Source organism: Pleurodeles waltl, chromosome 12 (genome assembly GCF_031143425.1).
Source record: "Pleurodeles waltl isolate 20211129_DDA chromosome 12, aPleWal1.hap1.20221129, whole genome shotgun sequence".
Lineage (NCBI taxonomy): Eukaryota > Metazoa > Chordata > Amphibia > Caudata > Salamandridae > Pleurodeles > Pleurodeles waltl.
The window spans coordinates 116,949,067-116,956,949 of NC_090451.1; positions in this window are offsets into that span (position 1 = coordinate 116,949,067).

Here is a 7,883-nt window from a genome sequence, read left to right on the forward strand (position 1 = left end):
AAGCCTTGCAAAGCCAGAAAAATTGACAACTTAATCCACCTACTCAGAGTCATAAAAGTCACCTTCTTGTCTTTTCCAGGCTGTCCAAAAGTCACAAACAAGGAGTCGGTTTTCCTGAACTGCAGAGGCCTGGTGACATAAATGAAAAGAGCTCTTTAAACATCAAGTGTATTCAGCAAATGTTCCTCCGGAGAGGAAGGAGAGGGAATGAAAGAAGGAAGAATTATTTCCTAAGATCTATCAAAAATAGACTTAACCTTTGCAGCAAAGGTAAGGTTAGGCCTTAAAGTTACCCCATCTTCCAAAGTGTCAAATGAAGAGAGGACAGCATTTTAAGGCTCCCAGCTCCCCAATTGTTCTCAGCAAGGTGATAGGAAATAGGAAAATAACTTTATAGGAAACAATCTTTATGTCTACAGTATCCAGATCCTCAAAGAGATAAAATTGCAAAGCCAATAAAAGAGTAGGAAGATTCTGAGTTGGAGAAAAGGGATTTTTCAACTGGTCTTACAATTGACAAAAGATCAGAACAGTCTAGACACCAAAGACTGTAACATCGACGAAGGTACAGAAAAGTCCCTAAAAACCTTTATCGCAAAGCAATGAGCTTTCAGAGTGGAAAGAGATTCAAGTGAAACCCATTCAGAAGAAAATGCACAATAGCAGACAAACTACAGGTAGGTGCCAAAAGATCATGAGCAGAACATCACGTCTCAAAAGACTTCCAGTTCTTTGAGTAAGACTTCGAAGTAGAAGGCCTGCTGGAGTGCTGAATTAACTCCACTAAGGAAGAGGAAAGACCCTTTGCTAGCAGTCCAGACTTCTCAACCTCAAAAGCGATAGAGTGAGTTGGAGCAAGAAGGTCAGGGACGACGTTCTGACAGAGACACACTTGAGCAGTACTGAAGGAGGTAGAAGAGCCAGACGTTCAGAAGAGGAAACCATGACATCTCTGGCCAATAAGGGCCCACAAGAATAAAGTTCCCTCTCCCCTGGTGAGACTTGAAGAGAACCATCTGGATCAATAAAAAGTGGGGGAATGTATAAAGGACACTTCTCAGCCACTTTATCACCAATACGTCCACTACCTAGGCTCCTTGTTCCGGAAGCCTGGATCAGAATCGACAAAGATGAGCATTGTCCTTGTTTGAAAAGAGATCCAGAAAGGGTTTCACAAACTCTCGGCATATCTCTCAAAACAACGACCTGGATAACGTCAACTCCAGCAAATTTGGAAACCTCCAGCTGTCTGCCATCACATTGTCGGTGCCCTTGATGTGTACTGCCGACGTGTGCAACAGGTTGATCTCTGCCCAATAACCCAATTGTTCTGCTATTGCATTGAGGGATTTTGAATGCATGCTTCACTGTTGGTTAATGTAAAAGACAGCTACCTTATTCTCTGTCTTTACTAGCACATTTTTTTGAGACAGATGATGATGGGAAAACTTCAAAGCCTTGAAGATTACCATCAACTCCATCTATTTCCATGACCTCCGACTCTCTAGGAAAGACCACTTGAATCAACAGGATCAGTCCAACACAGTAGCTCTCCAGCCAGGTTTGCTGGCATCTGTTGCGAGGAATTCAGGAGCATCCAGGTGTATTAGTGTCCACTTAGACCAGTGGTCTTCAAACTCTTTAATGCCGCATCCACCCAATGGGAAAAAAAACATTGGTGCCTCCCCTCTGAATTGTCCACAATTCTTCTATTAAATTGACACTGTTTAAATATGTCTAGACCTATTTAAACATTGCAGTTAAGTTCTGTTACTGTTTTAAAAATGCAATCAAATACATGACCCCAAATATACTATTCTGGTCAGGCCTGCCCTACTAACCAATTGCAGCGTCATGCTCTGCTGAGTACACTGATCTCACGACAGTGAGGAATGCACAGGCCGGGTGGTGCCCGGCGCACGAAAGCGCACCTTCTTGTGTTGTACGTCTCTTCGCGCAAATGCAAACTCAGATTTCCTGCACTGTGGTCGGCAGGAGAGACATGGGAAGGCGCAGTAGGGAAGGCTTGAGCAACGAACCGTTGGCTATGTTTTGTTGTTACTTTGTTGACATGAGCTCAAGTAATTTGAAGCAGAAGGAACGGCCAGACCTAAAAAAAACTCTCTTACCTCCAACGCCGAATAACCACTATAATTATAATATCTCAAAAGCAGCTGGCCTTGTAAACTTAATGAGCAAGCAAGCCGATGCATTTTGGGTTTTGTTGTAAAAGAATAAAAATACTATCCATCCTTTCCTTTTTTTCCGGCAACAAGCGATGTTACAAAGATATCACAGCACACAGTGAGATTGAGTGAAAGAAGAGGCACTGAGGCTGGCGTGCAGCACTCCACAGCTCTTGTTATTGTGATCCAGACAGGGGGCGGAAGGAGAAAAGTATGAAGGAATTGCGATAGTGAGACCAACTCTTCTATCTATCTGCATTACATGGAAAAAGGACATGGTTAGTACTCATGGCCGGTTAGCTCAGTTGGTTAGAGCGTGGTGCTAATAATGCCAAGGTCGAGGGTTCTATCCCCGTACGGGCCATGTTGCATTTTTTCTCTCAAATAAACTCTTTTTTTCTCATTTAATCAAGCTCTTATAAATCCATACACTCTGTTGCTCCAGTATACGTTCACTTTCCATTTGTCCTTCTTTTGCCACTGCTGACCAAAGCTCAAGCCGGCAGCGCTAGTAGTACAACACAAGTGCAAGGGATTGTCTCTCCAAGATGGAGACACTGCCTCAGACTATATCTCGTGAGAGGTGGAGGGAGACCAAGAGCTGATTATTAGATGCGTGGGGATAAGAGGAACATAACTCAGGTGAACAGATTCTGGATAGTGATGCTATAACTAGGATCAGCAACGTTACAGGGCAAAGGATAGGAAAATAATTAGGTGACAGAAGTATAGAAGTGGCTACAAGGGGGTGTGTCTCTTAAGAGGGCCGAAAGATACACTGAAGGCGAATGTGAAGTGAAAGAAGAAAGAAAGATCAAAGGAAGTCGACAGTGATTGAGAGAAAACTCACAAAGGCAAATTGAGCAAAAGACAAGGCCTGGGGAGTTAGACTACTTCAATGCAAATTTACGCCGCAGATGAGCATGACAACTGACCCTTGTACAGTGGTGCTGAAACAATTTTCAGTGTGGGGGTGCTGCCATCAAAGGGCTTCTGAAAATCCAGGAATTATACAAAGAACAAGTCCTACGGAATAAGCCACGCACATTCAGAAAGAGTGGTGATGCGTTGGTTACTTATTGGTAATCTTCATTAGCCTTAGTCCATTGCGTCCTTGTGACAGTCATTACAAAGTAAGGTGATGTCACCTTCCAACAGGAAGAAAGAGCAGGAAGATCCTTAAATGCTAGCCCCATGCACCCAACCTGGGTGCCAAGCCCTTGCCAAAGGACTGATGGGAAGGTGGGCAGGATGTAATGTTTGTGACAAAGACAAGATGGACTAAGGGTAATGCAGAGTTCAAAACATTGGTACTCAAATGCAAAACAGAAAAATTATTAAGCCATAATGCTTGACAAATGTATGCTCTGAGGACCAAGTAGCCACCCTAGGAATTTCCTAGATTGTTATTCACTGGAATTTAACCCAGGAGGTGGCCATTCCTCTCTAGACCATCCCTGAACTGGAAGATATTCTAAAAAGCCTTGCAAAGCCAGAAAAATTGACAACTTAATCCACCTACTCAGAGTCATAAAAGTCACCTTCTTGTCTTTTCCAGGCTGTCCAAAAGTCACAAACAAGGAGTCGGTTTTCCTGAACTGCAGAGGCCTGGTGACATAAATGAAAAGAGCTCTTTAAACATCAAGTGTATTCAGCAAATGTTCCTCCGGAGAGGAAGGAGAGGGAATGAAAGAAGGAAGAATTATTTCCTAAGATCTATCAAAAATAGACTTAACCTTTGCAGCAAAGGTAAGGTTAGGCCTTAAAGTTACCCCATCTTCCAAAGTGTCAAATGAAGAGAGGACAGCATTTTAAGGCTCCCAGCTCCCCAATCGTTCTCAGCAAGGTGATAGGAAATAGGAAAATAACTTTATAGGAAACAATCTTTATGTCTACAGTATCCAGATCCTCAAAGAGATAAAATTGCAAAGCCTATAAAAGAGTAGGAAGATTCTGAGTTGGAGAAAAGGGATTTTTCAACTGGTCTTACAATTGACAAAAGATCAGAACAGTCTAGACACCAAAGACTGTAACATCGACGAAGGTACAGAAAAGTCCCTAAAAACCTTTATCGCAAAGCAATGAGCTTTCAGAGTGGAAAGAGATTCAAGTGAAACCCATTCAGAAGAAAATGCACAATAGCAGACAAACTACAGGTAGGTGCCAAAAGATCATGAGCAGAACATCACGTCTCAAAAGACTTCCAGTTCTTTGAGTAAGACTTCGAAGTAGAAGGCCTGCTGGAGTGCTGAATTAACTCCACTAAGGAAGAGGAAAGACCCTTTGCTAGCAGTCCAGACTTCTCAACCTCAAAAGCGATAGAGTGAGTTGGAGCAAGAAGGTCAGGGACGACGTTCTGACAGAGACACACTTGAGCAGTACTGAAGGAGGTAGAAGAGCCAGACGTTCAGAAGAGGAAACCATGACATCTCTGGCCAGTAAGGGCCCACAAGAATAAAGTTCCCTCTCCCCTGGTGAGACTTGAAGAGAACCATCTGGATCAATAAAAAGTGGGGGAATGTATAAAGGACACTTCTCAGCCACTTTATCACCAATACGTCCACTACCTAGGCTCCTTGTTCCGGAAGCCTGGATCAGAATCGACAATGATGAGCATTGTCCTTGTTTGAAAAGAGATCCAGAAAGGGTTTCACAAACTCTCGGCATATCTCTCAAAACAACGACCTGGATAACGTCAACTCCAGCAAATTTGGAAACCTCCAGCTGTCTGCCATCACATTGTCGGTGCCCTTGATGTGTACTGCCGACGTGTGCAACAGGTTGATCTCTGCCCAATAACCCAATTGTTCTGCTATTGCATTGAGGGATTTTGAATGCATGCTTCACTGTTGGTTAATGTAAAAGACAGCTACCTTATTCTCTGTCTTTACTAGCACATTTTTTTGAGACAGATGATGATGGGAAAACTTCAAAGCCTTGAAGATTACCATCAACTCCATCTATTTCCATGACCTCCGACTCTCTAGGAAAGACCACTTGAATCAACAGGATCAGTCCAACACAGTAGCTCTCCAGCCAGGTTTGCTGGCATCTGTTGCGAGGAATTCAGGAGCATCCAGGTGTATTAGTGTCCACTTAGACCAGTGGTCTTCAAACTCTTTAATGCCGCATCCACCCAATGGGAAAAAAAACATTGGTGCCTCCCCTCTGAATTGTCCACAATTCTTCTATTAAATTGACACTGTTTAAATATGTCTAGACCTATTTAAACATTGCAGTTAAGTTCTGTTACTGTTTTAAAAATGCAATCAAATACATGACCCCAAATATACTATTCTGGTCAGGCCTGCCCTACTAACCAATTGCAGCGTCATGCTCTGCTGAGTAAACTGATCTCACGACAGTGAGGAATGCACAGGCCGGGTGGTGCCCGGCGCACGAAAGCGCGCCTTCTTGTGTTGTACGTCTCTTCGCGCAAATGCAAACTCAGATTTCCTGCACTGTGGTCGGCAGGAGAGACATGGCAAGGCGCAGTAGGGAAGGCTTGAGCAACGAACCGTTGGCTATGTTTTGTTGTTACTTTGTTGACATGAGCTCAAGTAATTTGAAGCAGAAGGAACGGCCAGACCTAAAAAAAACTCTCTTACCTCCAACGCCGAATAACCACTATAATTATAATATCTCAAAAGCAGCTGGCCTTGTAAACTTAATGAGCAAGCAAGCCGATGCATTTTGGGTTTTGTTGTAAAAGAATAAAAATACTATCCATCCTTTTCTTTTTTTCCGGCAACAAGCGATGTTACAAAGATATCACAGCACACAGTGAGATTGAGTGAAAGAAGAGGCACTGAGGCTGGCGTGCAGCACTCCACAGCTCTTGTTATTGTAATCCAGACAGGGGGCGGAAGGAGAAAAGTATGAAGGAATTGCGATAGTGAGACCACCTCTTCTATCTATCTGCATTACATGGAAAAAGGATATATTTAGTACTCATGGCCGGTTAGCTCAGTTGGTTAGAGCAAGGTGCTAATAACGCCAAGGTCGCGGGTTCGATCCCTGTACGGGCCAGGTTGCATTTTTTCTCTCAACTAAACTCTTTTTTTCTCATTTAATCAAGCTCTTATAAATCCATACACTCTGTTGCTCCAGTATACGTTCACTTTCCATTAGTCCTTCTTTTGCCACTGCTGACCAAAGCTCAAGCCGGCAGACCCAGTAGAACAACACAAGTGCAAGGGATTGTCTCTCCAAGATGGAGACACTGCCTCAGACTATGTCTCGTGAGAGGTGGAGGGAGACCAAGAGCTGATTATTAGATGCGTGGGGATAAGAGGAACATAACTCAGGTGAACAGATTCTGGATAGTGATGCTATAGCTAGGATCAGCAATGTTACAGGGCAAAGGATAGGAAAATAATTAAGTGTCAGAAGTATAGAAGTGGCTACAAGGGGGTGTGTCTCTTAAGAGGGCCGAAAGATACACTGAAGGCGAAGGTGAAGTGAAAGAAGAAAGAAAGATCAAAGGAAGTCGACAGTGATTGAGAGAAAACTCACAAAGGCAAATTGAGCAAAAGACAAGGCCTGGGGAGTTAGACTACTTCAATGCAAATTTACGCCGCAGATGAGCATGACAACTGACCCTTGTACAGTGGTGCTGAAACAATTTTCAGTGTGGGGGTGCTGCCATCAAAGGGCTTCTGAAAATCCAGGAATTATACAAAGAACAAGTCCTGCGGAATGAGCCACGCACATTCAGAAAGATTGGTGATGCGTTGGTTACTTATTGGTAATCTTCATTAGCCTTAGTCCATTGCATCCTTGTGACAGTCATTACAAAGTAAGGTGATGTCACCTTCCAACAGGAAGAAAGAACAGGAAGATCCTTAAATGCTAGCCCCATGCACCCAACCTGGGTGCCAAGCCCTTGCCAAAGGACTGATGGGAAGGTGGGCAGGATGTAATGTTTGTGACAAAGACAAGATGGACTAAGGGTAATGCAGAGTTCAAAACATTGGTACTCAAATGCAAAACAGAAAAATTATTAAGCCATAATGCTTGACAAATGTATGCTCTGAGGACCAAGTAGCCACCCTAGGAATTTCCTAGATTGTTATTCACTGGAATTCAACCCAGGAGGTGGTCATTCCTCTCGTAGACCATCCCTGAACTGGAAGATATTCTAAAAAGCCTTGCAAAGCCAGAACAATTGACAACTTAATCCACCTACTCAGAGTCATAAAAGTCACCTTCTTGTCTTTTCCAGGCTGTCCAAAAGTCACAAACAAGGAGTCGGTTTTCCTGAACTGCAGAGGCCTGGTGACATAAATGAAAAGAGCTCTTTAAACATCAAGTGTATTCAGCAAATGTTCCTCCGGAGAGGAAGGAGAGGGAATGAAAGAAGGAAGAATTATTTCCTAAGATCTATCAAAAATAGACTTAACCTTTGCAGCAAAGGTAAGGCTAGGCCTTAAAGTTACCCCATCTTCCAAAGTATCAAATGAAGAGAGGACAGCATTTTAAGGCTCCCAGCTCCCCAATTGTTCTCAGCAAGGTGATAGGAAATAGGAAAATAACTTTATAGGAAACAATCTTTATGTCTACAGTATCCAGATCCTCAAAGAGATAAAATTGCAAAGCCTATGAAAGAGTAGGAAGATTCTGAATTGGAGAAAAGGTATTTTTCAACTGGTCTTACAATTGACAAAAGATCAGAACAGTCTAGACACCAAAGACTGT